This window comes from Neomonachus schauinslandi, chromosome X (genome assembly GCF_002201575.2).
Source record: "Neomonachus schauinslandi chromosome X, ASM220157v2, whole genome shotgun sequence".
Classification (NCBI taxonomy): Eukaryota; Metazoa; Chordata; class Mammalia; order Carnivora; family Phocidae; genus Neomonachus; species Neomonachus schauinslandi.
The window spans coordinates 23941176-23960037 of NC_058419.1; positions in this window are offsets into that span (position 1 = coordinate 23941176).

An 18862-nucleotide genomic window follows, 5' to 3' on the forward strand; every position below is an offset into this window, starting at 1 on the left:
TCTGTAGTTCCTAGGGTATAAATCCTTTATCTCTTTGGTTAGGTTTATTCCGAGGTATCTTATGGTTTTTGGTGCTGTTTTAAATGGAATCAATTCGGGCACCTGGGTGGCTCAGTTGGTTGGGCGGCTGCCTTCAGCTCAGGTCATGATCCTGGAGTCCCTGGATCGAGTCCCGCATCGGGCTTCCTGCTCGGCAGGGAGTCTGCTTCTCCCTCTGACCCTCCCCTCTCTCATGTGCTCTCTCTCATTCTCTCTCTCTCTCAAATAAATAAATAAAATCTTTAAAAAAAAAATAAATGGAATCAATTCTCTAATTTCTCTTTCTACAGTTACATTGTTAGTGTATAAGAAAGAAACTGATATCCGTGCATTGATTTTTTATCCTGCCACATTACTGAATTGCTCTATGAGTTCTAGTAATTTGGGGGTGGAGTCTTTTGGGTTCTCCACATAAAGTATCATGTCTTGTGCGAAGAGAGAGAGTATGATTACTTCTTGCCAATTTGAATACCTTTTATTTCTTTTTGTTGTCTGATTGCTGTTGCTAGGACTTCTAGTACTATGTTGAACAATAGTGATGAGAATGGGCATTCTTGTTGTGTTTGTGATCTTAAGGGAAAGGCTCTCAGCTTTTCCCCATTAAGAATGATATTCGCTGTGGGTTTTTCATAGATGGATTTTATAAACTTGAGGAATATTCCCTCTATCCCTAAACTCTGAAGTGTTTTAATCAGGAAAGGATGCTGTATTTTGTCAAATGCTTTTTCTGCATCAATTGAGAGGACCATAGGGTTCTTCTTTCTATTCTTATAAATGTGTTCTCTCACAGTGATTGATTTGTGAATGTTGGAACCACACGTGCATCCCAGAGATAAATCCCACTTGGTCGTGGTGGATGATCCTTTTAATGTATTGTTGGATCCTATTAGCTGGAATTTTGTTGAGAATTTTGGAATCCATATTCATCAGGGTTATCAGTCTGAAATTCACCTTTGTGATGGGGTCTTTGCCTGGTTTGGGGATTAAGGTAATGCTGGCCTCATAGAATGAGTCTGGAAGCTTTCCTTCTGCTTCTGTGTTTTGAACCAGTTTCAGGAGAATAGGTATTGTTTCTTCTTTGAATGTTTGTTAGAATTCCCCAGGGAATCCATCAGGCCCTGGACTCTTGTTTTTTGGGAGGTTTTGGATCACTGCTTCAATCTTGTTACTGGTTCTTGGCCTATTCAGGTTGTCAATTTCTTCCTGCTTCAGTCTTGGCAGCTTATAGGATTCCAGGAAAGCAACCATTTCATCCAGGTTGCTTAATTTATTGGCATATAGTAGTTGATAATAATTTCTAATAATTATTTCTATTTCCTTGGTATTAGTTGTGATCTCTTCCATTTCATTCATAATTTCATTAATTTGTGTCCTTTCTCTTTTCTTTTGGATAAGTCTAGCCAGTAGTTTATTGATCTTATTAATCCTTTCAAAGAACCAGCTCCTAGTTTCATTGATCTGATCTACTGTGTTTTGGGTTTCTAAATCATTGATCTCTGCTCTAATCTTAATTATTTGTCTTCTAATGCATGGCTTAGGCATTGTTTGTTCCTTTTTCCTAGTTCTTTAAGGTGTAAAGTAGGTTGGTGAATTCTGAATTTTTCTATTTTTTTTTGAGTGAAGTTTGGATGGCTATTTGTTCCCCCTTAGGACCTCCTTTGCAGTGTCGCATAGGTTTTGGACTGATGTGTTTTCATTCTCATTGGTTTCCATGAATTGTTTAAGTTATTCTTTGATTTCCTGGTTGACCCAAACATTCTTGAGCAGAGTGGTCTTTAACTTCCAAGTGTTTGAATTTCTGCCAATTTTTTTCTTGTGATTGAGTTCCAGTTTTAAACCATTATGGTCTGAGAATATGCATGGAATAATCTCAATCTTTTGGTATTGGTTGAGACCTGATCTGTGACCAAGTATGTGGTCTATTCTGGAGAAAGTTCCATGTGCGTTTGAGAAGAATGAGTATTCTGTTGTTTGAGGGTGGAATGTTTTGTATATATCTATGAGGTCCATCTGGTCCAGTGTGTCATTCAAAGCTCTTGTTTCTTTGTTGATTTTCTGCTTAGACAATCTGTCTATTGCTGAGAGTGGAGTATTGAGGTCTCCTACAATTAAAGTATTATTATCTATATGACTCTTTATTTTTATTAACAGTTGGCTTATGAAGTTGGCTGCTCCCATTTTGGGGGCATAGATATTCACAATTGTTAGATCTTCTTGTTGGCAGTCCCTTTAAGAATTATGTAGTGTTCTTCTGTGTCTCTAATTACAGTCTTTAGCTTAAAATCTAATTTGTCTGTTATGAGAATTGCTATCCCAGCTTTCTTTTGAGGTCAGTTGGCATGAAAGATGGATCTCCATCCCTTCACTTTTAGTTTGAACGTATCTTTACTTTCAAAATGAGTCTCTTGTAGACAGCATATGGATGGGTCTTGTCTTTTTATCCAATCTGCAGCCCTGTTCCGTTTTATGGGAACATTTACATTGTTCACGTTGAGAGTGATTATTGAAAGATATGAATTAATTTTCAAAATGTTGCCTGTGAAGTCCTTGTTTCTATAGATTGTCTCTGTAAATTTCTGTTCTATATCACTCTTGGGGTTTTTCTTCTTTTATCGAACCCCCCTGAATGTTTCTTGCAGGGCCAGATTGGTGGTCACATATTCTTTCAGTTTCTTCTGGTCCTGAAACTCTGTATGTATCCATCCATTCTAAATGACAACCTTGCCAAATAAAGTATTCTTGGCTGCATATTCTTCTCATTTAGTACTCTGAATATGTCTTGCCAGCCCTTTCTGGTTTGCCAGGTCTCTGTGGATAGGTCTGATGTTATTCTGATGTTCCTCCCTCTGTATGTAAGGAATCTCTTCCCCCTAACTGCCCTTAAGATGGGTTCCTTGGTTCTAAGATTTTTGGGTTTTTCTATTACATGCCAGGGCATTGGTCTGTTCTCCTTGATCTTGGGAGGGGTCCTCTCTGCCTCTAGGACAAGAATGTTTGTTTCATTCCCCAGTTAGGGAAGTTCTCCACTATGATATTCTCAAATATATCTTCTAGTCCTCTCTCTGTCCACCCCATAAGGGGTCACAATAATTCTGACATTGGAATGTTTCATGTCGTCACTTATTGCTCTGGTTCTGTTTTCATGGATTTTAAACTGTTTCTCCCAGGCCTCCTCATTTTCCTTCTTTTCTATCAGTTTGTCTTCTAGATCACTAATTCATTCTTCTGCCTTGTTTACCCTAGCTGTTAGAATATGTGGATTAGATTGGATTTCACTGATAGAATTTTACGTTCTGCCAGATCAACTCTCATTTCTGCCTTTAGAGACTCTATTTTGCAATAAATTGATTTCTCCTTTCTAGTTATCGCCTCCTTAACTGTTACCCTGAAGTCTATTTCTGACATCTTGCTTATATCTATATCTATTTGTAAATCTGTGGTGAAAGGCATAGTGTCTGAGTCTTTCCTATTTTGGGGGTTCCTCCTCTTAGTTATTCTGTTGAGGGATGGTTGAGGGAATGTACAGAGTCCAAATTATTGACCACAACCCAAGCAAGATGCACCTGTTTTATAGGGACCTTAGATTTTGCTGGCTTCTTGTTTTCCCAGCCTGTCTTGGGGGGGGGGGGGGGGGGGTGAGAGGAGTCTGTCGCACTGTTACTCAGTCAACCCTGTTTGGGCAGAGTTGCCCTGCCCCCTGTGAAAAACAGTGAAAAACTGTTTTTTGGGGGCTTTTGTTCTCGGTGACTTTCCCTGGTGGCTTTCCACATCTCTTCTGAGAGTCAGAGCAGAAGTGACCATTTCCAAACCTTTGCCTCAGAGCAGAGAGATCACAGTCTGTTCTTCAGTGAGCTCTCCAGGCCACACTATCTCCATTTCTGTCTGTGCTGTTAAAACCACGGTGTCCTGGGTTTTGTACCCCACAGCAGCACTCTCAGCCCTCGCTTCCAGGTCCAGGCACATCTCTGCCCTTTGTGCTTCTAAAACCACCAGCCACCCCCAGTTGGACCGTGTGCCCCTGCAGCTCCAGGTTTCAGTCCAGAGAGCTGCCCTAAAGTCCTTTCCCAGCCACTACCTGTCTGTGAGTGTGTGCCCGGTCCCCAGCGTGGGAGGCTTTTGTGCTCCTGTATTATTTCACCCTCCCGGCTCAAGCACTTATGGCAGCTCCCTCCCCCTTCCATTTATCTTCTGATATCTGCCTGGGGAATGATGGCTCCATGCTTCATACCTTGAAGCCAACTGCTGGCGATATTCTCTTAGTTAAGATCCAGATATATCTTCTTACATCTCATGCTGATTTTGTAGGTGTTCAGAGTGGTCTGGTCTATATCCAGCTCAATTCAGGTGACTGGTTGAAATAGAGTCCCTACTCCTCTGCCGTCTTTGCCCACCTCCCAAGATGTCTATTTTTAATCATTAAATATCATGTAAACCTGGATGTCTCATTGTTTGTATGTGGCCTATTCAGAACTATACTAATAATACACTTTGGGACTATAAATTTTAGATTGAGGTATAGTCAGCTAAGTATCTACGAGCACACTTTGTGTTTGGTCATATAACCTTATTGTCTTATTATAACCAGCTAGCAACAAAGTTGATTGTGTCCTAATATAAGATATAACTTTTCAAGAGAAATGTGAAAAGTAATTTTTCAACAGAAATACAAGATAAGAGAGTTGTTAAATGTATCCTAGAGCTCGACTCATTCTTCTGTATGTTTGAATCACAGCTGAGCTTCGATTAATTCAGATTTCTGTTTTAAGATAGCACCATATCTGCCACTGTTTGGTGTTGCTTCTTTTTAACCCCACTCTAATGAGCAGTTATGGAGAATGAAGTGGAAATAGTAGTATATCTAGTAGGGGACAAGTCAAAGTACAGTGCTTGCGTATATCAGGCAATGAAACCAGGTACCTCATTATTAGTAAGCCTCAGGTTTTATTCACAGTAATTTTCCTGACATTCTGCTTGACCTTTGGCAAATTGTTTTTGTCTCTCTGCCTCATATTCAGTGCTAAAAAACAAGGGAAGCAAATAATACCTTCTGACGTGAAGGGCTGAGAAAAAGAAAGATGTCTTTCAAACTTTCCATTATATGCCAAACAAAGCAGGCTGAAAGCTTTTGCCATGTTGTTATTAATTGTAATGTGTAATTATTTTCAAGAACCACTAGCACTAACCCATGCTCATAGGGTGTATTGTGTAATCAGTGTGCGAAAGATTGTAGTTCAAGCAAACTATAAAGGGGTTTCAAATATGGCAATAGAAAGTGTATGTATCATATAAGATGACCTATTTGTTCATAGACTTACCAATCTTTTTAGTCTAAATGAAGAGAGAACTTTAGGATTATACTAAACAATTTATTACTGTTGTCTCTGATTTCAAATGAGCAGGGAAAACAAACCCCTGTCCAGGTAGAATTTAGGTTTATGCTCTTCTGCTGCTTTTCAAATCATCAAAGCAAAGTCCTATGACTTTTCACAAGTACTTTTCACATGACTATTTCACAAGTACTTTCTAATGGATTTCAGCACTTTTTTGTGTTCATTGGAAGTATAGTTTCACATCTGTGAGACAAAGTGTGTTGGAAATTAAGGTGGTTTTGAAATGAATATCACATGATATGTTTTTCTGGTCTTCTCATAGACCCATGTTTAGATTGCTCACCTGGCTGTATGCATGCTAGCTTCAATACAGTCACCCTAAAATGTGCAGTAGCAGTCTCAGACACTGACTTATCCATTTGAAGATTGTTTACAAAATTTCCTAGAAAAATGTGTAGTTTTTGCAAATGCATATCATATCAATACATTTAATTTAGCCAGGATAGAATGCCCTTATGCCTCTAATGCTGACTATTTATCCCTATTCCACTTCTCTTCTGATTTCACCAACTCTTATAAATTACTCTACATGAGGAAGAATGAAATTAAGGGACATTCATGGAAATGTGGGACTAACCATGGAAGATATTTGAAAAGTTTGTACGTCTGGAGTGACTGAAATGATATTTTTTTTTCAAAGATTTTATTTATTTATTTGACAGAGAAAGACACAGAGAGAGAGGGAACACAAACGGGGAGTGGGAGAGGGAGAAGCAGACTCCCTGCCGAGCAGGGAGCCCGATGCGGGACTCGATCCCGGGACTCCAGGATCATGACCTGAGCCGAAGGCAGTCGCTTAACCAACTGACCCACCCAGGTGCCCGTGACTGAAATGATATTAAAGCCATCCAAAAATTCTATCCTGCTTTATCTTACATCAAGTTCTGAGTAATTATATTATTACTGCCAGCACTTATGTAATTTTCTGTTTTTAAATGCCATGTCTTCTCTATGTCAGTTTTCATCAAAAGTCAAACTGATTACATCTATTATTGGTAGTTATATTGATTTATAGTTCAAAAAAGGTACGTGTTACAAAGGGAAAGAGATTAAAAAAAAACAAAGGAAAAGGGATGAGATAAGGAGACAATTGCATAGAAGTTTAAACTTTCTTAATCAAGAATTTTCTAATGCACCCATATGATGAGAAATAGAAAATAGAAAATGAGCATACTATATAATTGGATCTTAAAATGACTAGTCCTCATGGTATTCTTTTAGGGAATGAAATACTTAATACATGTTCAGAAATTCTAATTAGGTGCTTAGATTTGGTAAGCGTAGACTGATGTTAATCTAGTGGCTTCTTGGGCCCTTTGGGGCTTCTGAGAGCATTAATATTGAACCTGAAGGAGATATGCAAAGCAGCCAATTTGATGGAGAGGACTTTGCCATCATTTTAGAAGGGAAGTAAAAATGATGTCCCATGGCTGGTCCCCCAAATTTAAAATTTCAAGCATTAAGTATCACAAATAATTTTGTAGTTTCTTTTTGAACTATGAATACCAAGAAAATATGAATATTTCCAAGCTGTTAGTCTCGCCTTTTACAATCAATTATTAAACATTTTTTAGCTAAAGCTTTTAACTACTTGTACTACCTTTTTCATTCATACCTATATGGATGCTTAAGAAATTGATATTTTATTTGACATAGAAAGAAGTTTTAATACCTCAATATCATAAAAACCATCTACAAAACCCCACAGCGAATATCATTCTCAATGGGGAAAAGCTAAGAGCTTTTCACCTAAGGTCAGGAACACGACAAGGATGTACACTCTCAACACTTTTGTTCAACATAGTACTAGAAGTCCTAGCCTCAGCAATCAGACAACAAAAAGAAATAAAAGGCATTCAGCAGACAACCAAAAGAAATAAAAGGCTTTCAAATTGGCAAAGAAGTCAAATTCTCACTCTTTGCAGATGACATGATACTTTATTTGGAAAACTCAAAAGACACCACTCCAAAACTGCTAGAACTCATACAACAATTGAGCAACGTGACAGGATAAAAAATCAATGCACAGAAATCAATTGCACTAACAACGTGACTGAAGAAAGAGAAATTAAGGAATAGATCCCATGTACAATTGCATGAAAAACCATAAGATACTTAGGAATAAACATAACCAAAGAGGTAAAGGATCTGTACTCTAAAAACTATAGAACACTTATGAAAGAAATTGAGGAAGACACAATAAGATGGAAAATATTCCATGCTCATGGATTAGAAGAATAAATATTGTTAAAACGTCTATGCTATCAAGAACAATCTACACATTCAATTCAATCCCTATCAAAATACCATTGACATTTTTCACGGAACTGGAACAAACAATCCTAAAATTTGTATGGAACTAGAAAAGATCCTGAATCATCAGGGGAATGTTGAAAAAGAAAACCAAAGCTGGGAGCATCACAATGCCTGACTTCAAGCTATATTTCAAAGCTGTGATCATCAAGGCAGCATGGTACTGGCACAAAAACAGACACATAGGTCAACAGAATAGAGAACCCAGAAATGGACCTTCAACTCTATGGTCAACTAATCTTCAACAAAGCAGGAAAGAATATCCAATGGAAAAAAGACAGTCTCTTCAATAAATAGTGCTGGGAATATTGGACAGCCACATGCAGAATAATGAAACTGGACCATTCTCTTACACCATACACAGAGATAAAGTCAAAATGGATGAAAGACCTCAATGTGAGACAGGAATCCATCAAAATCCTAGAGGAGAACACAGGAAACAATGTCTTTGAACTCAGACACAGCAACTTCTTGCAAGACATGTATCTAAAGGCAAGGGAAACAAAAGCAAAAATGAACTATTGGGACTTCATCAAGATATAAAGCTTCTTTTTTATTAATATAAAATATATTATTTGTTTCAGGGGTACAGGTCTGTGATTCATCAGTCTTACACAGTGCTCACCATAGCACATACCCTCCCCAATGTCCATCACCCAGCCACCCCTTCCCTCCCACCCCCCTCCACTCTAGCAACCCTCAGTTTGTTTCCTGAGATTAAGAGTCTCTTATGGTTTGTCTCCCTCTCTGGTTTCATCTTCATTTGTCCCTCCCTTCCCTATGATCCTCTGTCTTGTTCCTCAAATTCCTCATATCAGTGAGATCATATGATACTTGTCTTTCTCTGATTGACATATTTCGCTTAGCATACCCTCTAGTTCAATCCACATCATTGCAAACGGCAAGGTTTCTTTTTTTTTTTTGGTGGCTGCATAATATTCCATTGTATATATATACCACATCTTCTTTATCCATTCATCTGTTGTTGGACATCTAGGTTCTTTCCATAGTTTGGCTATTGTGGACATTGCTGCTATAAACATTGGGGTGCAGATGCCCCTTCAGATCACTACATTTGTATCTTTGGAGTAAATACCCAGTAGTGCAATTGCTGGGTCATAGGATAGCTCTATTTTCAACTTTTTGAGGAACCTCCATACTGTTTTCCAGAGTGGCTGCACCAGCTTGCCTTTCCACCAACAATGTAGGAGGGTTCCCCTTTCTTTGCATCCTCGCCAACATCTGTCATTTCTAGACATGTTAATTGTAGTCATTCTGACTGGTGTGAGGTGGTATCTCATTGTGGTTTTGATTTGTATTTCCCTGATGCTGAGGAATGTTGAGCACTTCTTCATGTGTCTGTTGGCCATTTGGATGTCTTCTTTGCAGAAATGTCTGTTCATATCTTCTACCCATTTCGTGATTGGATTATTTGTTCTTTGGGTGTTGAGTTTGATAAGTTCTTTATAGATTTTGGATACTAGCCCGGTATTTGATATGTCATTTTCAAATATCTCCTCCCATTCTGTTGGTTGTCTTTTGGTTTTGTTGACTGTTTCCTTTGTTGTGCAAAAGCTTTTTATCTTGATGAAGTCCCAATAGTTTATTTTTGCCTTTGCTTCCCTTAACTTTGGCGAGGTTTCTAGGAAGAAGTTGCTGTGGCTGAGGTCGAAGAGGTTGCTGCCTATGTTCTCCTCAAGGATTTTGATGGATTCTTGTCTCACATTGAGGTCTTTCATCCATTTTGAGTCTATTTTTGTGTGTGGTGTAAGGAAATTATCCAGTTTCATTCTTCTGCATGTGGCTGTCCAATTTTCCCAACACCATTTGTTGAAGAGACTGTCTTTTTTCCATTGGACATTCTTTCCTGCTTTGTTGAAGATTAGTTGACCATAGAGCTGAGACAATGTCTGGGCTCTCTATTCTGTTCCATTGATCTATGTATCTGTTTTGGTGCCAGTACCATATGGTCTTGATGATTACAGCTTTGTAATAGTGCTTGTAGTCCGGAATTGTGATGCCACCAGCTTTGCTTTTCGTTTTCAACATTCCTCTGGCATTCGGGGTCTTTTTTGGTTCCATACAAATTTTAGGATTATTTGTTCCATTTCTTTGAAAAAAGTTGATGGGATTTTGATAAGGACTGCACTAAATGTGTAGATTGCTCTAGGAAGCATAGATATTTTCACAGTACTTGTTCTTCTGATCCAAGAGCATGGACCCTTTTTTCATTTCTTTGTGTCTTCCTCAATTTCTTTCATGAGTATTCTATAGTTTTCTGGGTACAGATTCTTTGCCTCTTTGGATAGATTTATTCCTAGGTATCTTATGGTTTTGGGTGCAATTAGCCAATTAATAACAAAATCAAAGAAACACATTGACAGTAATACAGTAATAGTAGGGGACTTTAACACCACCCTCACTGAAATGGATAGATCATCTAAGCAAAAGATCAACAAGGAAAAAAGGCTTTAAATGGCATATTAGACCAGATGGACTTCACAGATATATTCAGAACATTCCATCCCAAAGAACAGAATACACATTCTTCTCTAGTGCACATCAAACAGTCTCCAGAATAGATCACATCCTGGCTCACAAATCAGGTCGCAACAAGTACCAAAAGATTGGGATCATTCCCTGCATATTTTCGGACCACAATGCTTTGAAACTAGAACTCAATCACAAGAGGAAAGTTGGAAAGAACTCAACTACATGGTGGCTAAAGAGCATCCTACTAAAGAATGAATGGGTCACCCAGAAAATTAAAGAAGAATTAAAACAATTCATGGAAACAAATGAAAATGAAAACACAACTGTTCAAAATCTTTGGTATCAGCAAAGGCTGTCCTAATAGGAAAGTATATATAACAATACAAGCCTTTCTCAAGAAATAAAAAAGGTCTCAAATACACAAACTAAATCTATACTTAAAGGAGCTAGAGAAAGAATAGCAAATAAAGCCTAAACCCAGCAGGAGAAGAGAAGTAATAAAGATCAGAGCAGAAATCAATGAAATAGAAACCAAAAGAACAGTAGAAGAGATCAACGAAACTAGGAGCTGGTTCTTTGAAAAAATTAATAAGATTGGGGGCGCCTGGGTGGGTCAGTTGGTTAAGCGACTGCCTTCGGCTCAGGTCATGATCCTGGAGTCCCTGGATCGAGTCCCGCATCGGGCTCCCTGCTCGGCAGGGAGTCTGCTTCGTCCTCTGACCCTATCCCCTCTCATGTGTTCTCTCTCTCTCATTCTCTTTCTCTCAAATAAATAAATAAAATCTTAAAAAAAAATTAATAAGATTGATAAACCCCTGGCCAGACTTATCAAAAAGAAAAGAGAAAGGACCCAAATAAATAAAATCATGAATGAAGGAGGAGAGATCACAACCAACACCAAGGAAATACAATTATAAGAATATATTATGAGCAACTCTATGCCAGCAAATTAGACAATCTGGAAGAAATGGATGCATTCCTAGAGATGTATAAACTACCAAAACTGAACCAGGAAGAAATAGAAAACCTGAACAGACCCATAACCACTAAGGAAATTGAAGCAGTAATCAAAAATCTCCCAACAAACAAGAGCCCAGGGCCAGGTGGCTTCCCAGGGAAATTCTACCAAACATTTAAAGAAGAATTAATACCTATTCTTCTGAAGCTGTTTCAAAAAATAGAAATGGAAGGAAAACTTCCACATTCATTTTATGAGGTTTTGATCCCCAAACCAGACAAAGACCCCATCAAAAAGGAGAACTACGGACCAATATCCTTGTTGAACATGGATGCAAAAATTCTCACCAACATACTAGCCAATAGGATTCAACAGTACATTAAAAGAATTATTCAACACAACCAAGTGGGATTTATTCCTGGACTGCAAGGTTGGTTTAACATCCAGAAATCAATCAATGTGATACAGTACATTAATAAAAGAAAGAACAAGAACCATATGATCCGCTCAATAGATACAGAAAAAGCATTTGACAAAGTACAGCATCCTTTCTTGATCAAAACTCTTCAGAATATAGGGATAGAGGGTACACACCTCAATATCATAAAAACCATCTATGAAAAACCCATGGTGAATATCATTCTCAGTGGGGAAAAACTGTGAGCTTTTCCCCTAAGTTCAGGAACACGGCAGGGATGTCCACTGTCACCACTGCTATTCAACACAGTATTAGAGATCCTAGCCTCAGCAATCAGACAACAAAAAGAAATAAAAGGCATCCAAATTGGCAAAGAAGTCAAACTCTCACTCTTTGCAGATGATATGATACTTTATGTGGAAAAGCCAAAAGACTCCACCCCGGGGCGCCTGGGTGGCTCAGTTGGTTAAGCGACTGCCTTCAGCTCAGGTCATGATCCTGGAGTCCCTGGATCGAGTCCCGCATCTGGCTCCCTGCTCGGTAGGGAGTCTGCTTCTCCCTCTGACCCTCCCCCCTCTCATGTGCTCTCTCTCTCATTCTCTCTGTCAAATAAATAAATAAAATCTTAAAAAAAAAAAGACTCCACCCCAAAACTGCTAGAACTCATACAGGAATTCAGTAAAGGGGCAAGATATAAAATCAATGCAAAGAAATCTGTTGCATTTCTATACACCAACAAGACAGAAGAAAGAAAAATTAAGGAGTTGATCCCATTTACAATTGCACCAAAAACTGTAAGATATAAAGCTTCTACTCAGCGAAGGAAACAGTCAACAAAACTAAAAGGCAACCTACGGAATGGGAGAAGGCATTTGCAAACGACTTATCAGATAAGGGCTAGTATCCAAGATCTATAAAGAACTTATCAAACTCAATACCCAAAAACCAAATAATCCAGTCAAGAAATGGGCAGAAGACATGAACAGACATTTCATCAAAGAAGACATACAAATGGTCAAGAGACACATGAAAAAATGTTCCACATCAGTTGTCATCAGGGAAATACAAATCAAAACCACAATGTGATACCACCTCACACCAGTCAGAATGGCTAAAATTAACAAGTCAGGAAATGACAGATGGTGGCAAGGATGTGGAGAAAGGGGAGCCCTCCTACACTGTTGGTGGGAATGCAAGCTTGTACAGCCCCTCTGGAAAACAGTATGGAATTTCCTCAAAAAGTTAAAAATAAAGCTACCCTATAACTCAGCAATTGCATTGGTGGGTATTTACCCCAAAGTTACAGATGTAGTGAAACGAAGGAGCTCCTGCACCCCAATGTTCATAGCAACAATGTCCACAATGGCCAAACTGTGGAAGAAGCTGAGATGTCCTTCAATAGATGATTGGATAAAGATGTGGTTTATATATGCAATGGAATATTACTCAACCATCAGAAAGGATGAATACCTACCATTTACATTGACATGGATGAAACTGGAGGGTATTATACTCAGTGAAATAAGTCAGTCAGAGAAAGACAATTATCATATGGTTCCACTTATTTGGAATATAAGAAATAGTGCAGAAGATCAAAGGGGAAGGGAGAGAAAACTGAGGGGGAAGAAATCAGAGAAGGAGACAAACCATGAGAGACTCTTGACTCTGGGAAACAAACTGAGGGTTGTCAAAGGGGAGGAGGTGGTGGGGTGGGGTAATCAGGTGATGAACATTAAGGAAGGCACATGATGTGATGAGCACTGGGTATTATACACAACTGATGAATTATTTAACACTACATATGAAACTAATGTTATACTGCATGTTGGCTAATTGAATTTAAATTAAAAAGAAGAAAAAACAAAAAATAAAAAAAATATATAAAATAAATAATTTTAGAGTGAAAAAAAAGAATTTTTATATACAGACAGTGGTATTTGACCTTGAAACTCTTATGTTTTCTATTATCATTTGCATCAATATCATCTTATGATCACTATCTATAACTGTTAAGAATACCATGTATTGGTAACCAATGTCAGAGAAGGAATTCAACTACATATAGGATTAGTAAAGATCATCACCATGCTAGCTCCCAGGTATGAAAGTCCAAACATTTCTGCCCACTGCATCTTGGTTTTGGAGTTACCAAGGAAAACATAACACAGTCAAGTGCTAAATGGACAAAATCTTTATGCACCTAGAGAAGAGACAGAACAAGATCAGTTCCAAAAGTGCACATCAGTCCTCATGGCCAATGAGTGTCCTGAACAGCCAATGGGCACCATGGTCATGCTCCAGCAGAAGGACCCCTTCCTCCTTCAGTCTGAAATACTGAAAGCTGGGTTTGTGTCTGAAGACCATTAATGTATTTGTTTAAGCAGAACAGTGGAACAATCATTGAGTCTTAAACAGGAAAGGATATTCTTATACAAGGTAAGAAGCCCAGGAGAGGTTGTGTGAGCCCTTTATCTTTCCCTTTTAAAAAATATTTTATTTATTTATTTAGAGAGAGAGAGAAGAAGGCAGGAGAGAGAGCATGAGGGCAGAGGGAGAGGAAGAGAGAGAATTTCAAGCAGACTCTACACTGAGCGCAGAGCCCACTGTGGGCTCAGTCTCACAAACTTGAGATCATGACCTGAGCCAAAATCAAGAGTCAGATCCTTAACTGACTGAGCCACCCAGGTGCTCCAAGCACTTTATTTCTATATAATGAGGTGTTCCAGGCCCAGGGCTCATTCTTATGTGGCTGAGTGGGGGGTCCTGACACAGTGCACATGATACTGCCTTTCCAAACTATGATCAAACTTCACTCAACATGGAAGATTTGGTGCCAGATATTTATAAAATCTCACAAATTCAAACACTTCTAACATGTTATTAATAACCCTATCAAAGGTTAGATAGATTACCTTCTAAACTACTTGTGTAGAAAAAATATTTTCTAAATAAATTAACCATGTTAACTAGATTTGAGTATTTTTTTTTTAAAGATTTTATTTACTTATTTGACAGAGAGGAGAGAGATAGCGAGAGCAGGAACACAAACAGGGGGAATGGGAGAGGGAGAAGCAGGCTTCCTGCCGAGCAGGGAGCCCGATGTGGGACTCGATCCCAGGACCCTGGGACCATGACCCGAGCTGAAGGCAGACGCTCAACGACTGAGCCACCCAGGCGCCCTAGATTTGAGTATGTTTAAAACAGTCAAGAAACCTTCCAAAGGTTCTTAGGTATGTCAGTGTGCCTTGGACACCTAACATTTTTATTACAAAGAATTCTTATGTATCCACTAAAAGCCAGCATAGTACATAATAGACTTTTTTTTTTTTTTTACTAACTTTGGATCCTGAAAATGCAAGAACTTCTTTATTGATTAACATGAGAGCTTTGGTGCCTACAATTTATGAGATTATGCTAGATACTCTGTAAGAGACTGTGGGGTGATACAAAAACAAGTAAGTCATAGCCTCTAGACTCAAAGAACTTGTGGCCTAAATGTGAAATCATGACAACCAACATGTAAAGAAGTTTTCTTTCAACACAGAGTTTATATGTAATCTTCCTCTGGTTGCAGATGCTACATGACTTGGTTGTTTTATAGCTGAAGACCAAAACCATTAATATTTACAGTAATGGAAGAAAAAAGGACAAGTCCATGCTTTTTTTTAAGATTTCTGTTTTTAAATTCTGTGTGATTCAATAAGAGTATTTACTCTGACTGAGGTCATTAGTGCCCGCAATGAGTACATATTTTAAGAACGTTTGCCTTAAAAGTCTTTTCTGTTCAGGAGCATAGTTCCAGGCAGAGCAAATGCAAAGCCCCAGTAAGGCAGAAATCCTTACATAGCCAACTATATCTTCTATTTAAGTGCATCCTCTTCTGTGTGTGTATGACATTCTAATCATCTTGCTTCAATAAATTGCTGAATCTCTTTCCACTTATTGTGATTACCAGTTATCAACTGACCACAATACAGCAATCTCTAGTGACTCTTAGTGCATGGAACAGCAGAAGGTTACTTTTTAAAATACAATTAGTGTAGAATTACTATTCTTTTCCTTTTGATGAGCTGATTTGCCACAAAAAGTCATTTTATTGTGGTACCTTACCAATGTACTTTTTGGTTTTTGTTTTTCTTTTAACAAGATGTGTTACTGGGGCACCTGCATGGCTCAGTCGGTTAAGCATCTAACTTCAGCTCAGGTCATGATCCCAGGGTGCTGGGATCGAGTCCCCCATTAGTCTCCCTGCTCAGCGGGGATCCTGCTTCTCCCTTTCCCTCTGCACCTCCCTCCTGTTTTTATTTTTATTTTTTGGAGTTTTTAATTTTATTATATTATGTTAGTCACCATACAATACATCATTAGTTTTTGATGTGGTGATCCACGATCCATTGTTTTCGTATAACACCCAGTGCTCCATGCAGTACGTGCCCTCCTTAATACCCATCACCGGGCTAACAAATCCCCCCTCCCCCTCCCCTCTAGAACCCTGTTTGTTTCTCAGGTCCATAGTCTCTCATGGTTCATCTCTCCCTCCAATCCCCCCCCCATTTTTCCCTTCCTTCTCCTAATGTCCTCCATGTTATTCCTTATGTTCCACAAATAAGTGAAACCTTATGATAATTGACTTTCTCTGCTTGACTTATTTCACTTAGCATAATCTCCTCCAGTCCTATCCATGGTGATATAAAAGTTGGGTATTCATCTTTTCTGATGGCTGAGTAATATTCCATTGTATATATGGACCACATCTTCTTTATCCATTCCTCTGTTGAAGGTCATCTCGGCTCTTTCCACAGTTTGGCTATTGCGGACATTGCTGCTATGAACATTGGGGTGCATATGGCCCTTCTTTTCACTACATCTGTGTCTTTGGGGTAAATACCCAGGAGTGCAATTGCTGGGTCATAGGGTAGCTCTATTTTTAAATTTTTGAGGAACCTCCACACTGTTTTCCAAAGTGGCTGTACCAACTTGCATTCCCACCAACAGTGTAAGACGGTTCCCCTTTCTCCATAACCTCTCCAACATTTGTTGTTTCTTTCCCTGTCCATTTTTGCCATTCGAACTGGTGTAAGGTGGTATCTCAGTGTGGTTTTGATTTGGATTTCCCTGATGGTTAATGATGATGAACATTTTTTCATATGTCTGTTAGCCATTTGTATGTCTTCTTCAGAGAAGTGTCTGTTCATCTCTTCTGCCCACTTTTTGACTTGATTATTTGTTTTTTGGGTGTTGAGTTTGAGAAATTCTTTATAGATTTTGGATACCAGCCCTTTATCTGTAGTGTCATTTGCAAATATCTTCTCCCATTCTGTGGGTTGCCTCTTTGTTTTGTTGACTGTTTCCTTGGCTGTGCAGAAGCTTTTTATCTTGATGAAGTCCCAAAAGTTCATTTCTGCTTTTGTTTCACTAGCTTTTGGAGATGTATCTTGAAAGAAGTTGCTGTGGCCGATGTCAAAGAGGGTACTGCCTATGTTCTCCTCTAGGATTTTGATGGATTCCTGTCTCACATGGAGGTCTTTCATCCACTTTGAGTTTATCTTTGTGAGTGGTGTTAGAGAATGGTCGAGTTTCATTCTTCTGCATGTGGCTGTCCAATTTTCCCAGCACCATTTATTGAAGAGACTGTCTTTTTTCCATTGCGTGTTTTTTCCTGCTTTGTCAAAGGTTATTTGACCATAGAGTTGAGGGTTCATATCTGGGTTCTCTAGTCTGTTCCATTGGTCTGTATGTCTGTTTTTGTGCCAGTACCATGCTGTCTTGGTGATCACAGCTTTGTAATAGCTTGAAATCGGGCAACGTGATGTCCCCAGCTTTGTTTTTCTTTTTCAACATTTCCTTGGTGATTTGGGGTCTTTTCTGATTCCATACAAATTTTAGGATTGTTTGTTCCAGCCCTTTGAAAAATGTCATTGGAATTTTGATTGGGATGGCATTGAAGGTATAGATTGCTCTGGGTAGCATAGACATTTTAACAATGTTTATTCTTCCGATCCAGGAGCACGGAATATTTTTCCATCTTTTTGTGTCTTCTTCAATTTCTTTCATGAGTGTTTTGTAGTTCCTAGAGTATAGATCCTTTACCTCTTTTGTTAGGTTTATTCCAAGGTATCTTATGGTTTTTGGTGCTATTGTAAATGGAATCATTTCTTTAATTTCTCTTTCAACAGTTGTGTTGTTAGTGTATAAGAAAGCAACTGATTTCTGTGCATTGATTTTGTATCCTGCCACATTACTGAATTGCTGGATGAGTTCTAGTAATTTGGGGGTGGAGTCTTTTGGGTTTTCCACATAAAGTATCATGTCGTCTGCGAAAAGAGAGAGTTTGACTTCTTCTTTGCCAATTTGAATACCTTTTATTTCTTTTTGTTGTCTGATTGCTGTTGCTAGTACTATGTTGAACAACAGTGGTGAGAGTGGGCACCCTTGATGTGCTCCTGATCTTAAGGGAAAGGCTCTCAGCTTTTCCCCATTGAGGATGATATTTGTTGTGGGTTTTTCATAGATGGATTTTATGAGCTTGAGGAATGTTCCCTCTATCCCTATACTCTGGAGAGTTTTAATCAGGAAAGGATGTTGTATTTTGTCAAATGCTTTTTCTGCATCAATTGGGAGGACCATATGGTTCTTCTCCCTCCTCTTATTAATGTGTTCTATCACATTGATTGATTTGCGAATGTTGAACCACCCTTGCATCCCAGGGATAAATCCCACTTGGTCGTGGTGGATGATCCTTTTAATGTATTGTTGGATCCTATTAGCTAGGATTTTGTTGAGGATTTTGGAATCCATAGTCATCAGGGATATTGGTCTGAAATTTTCCTTTTTGATGGGGTCTTTGCCTGGTTTGGGGATTAAGGTAATGCTGGCCTCATAGAATGAGTTTGGAAGTTTTCCTTCCGTTTCTATTTTTTGAAACAGCTTCAGTGGAATAGGTATTATTTCTTCTTTGACTGCTTGGTAGAATTCCCCAGGGAATCCATCAGGCCCCGGACTCTTGTTTTTTGGGAGGTTTTGGATCACTGCTTCAATCTTGTTACTGGTTCTTGGCCTATTCAGGTTGTCAATTTCTTCCTGTTTCAGTCTTGGCAGCTTATAGGTTTCCAGGAAGGCCTCCATTTCATCCAGATTGCTCAGTTTACTGGCATATAGTAGTTGATAATAATTTTTTATAATTGTTTCTATTTCCTTGGTGTTAGTCATGAAAGGGGAGACCCTTTCATTCATCATTTTATTAATTTGGGT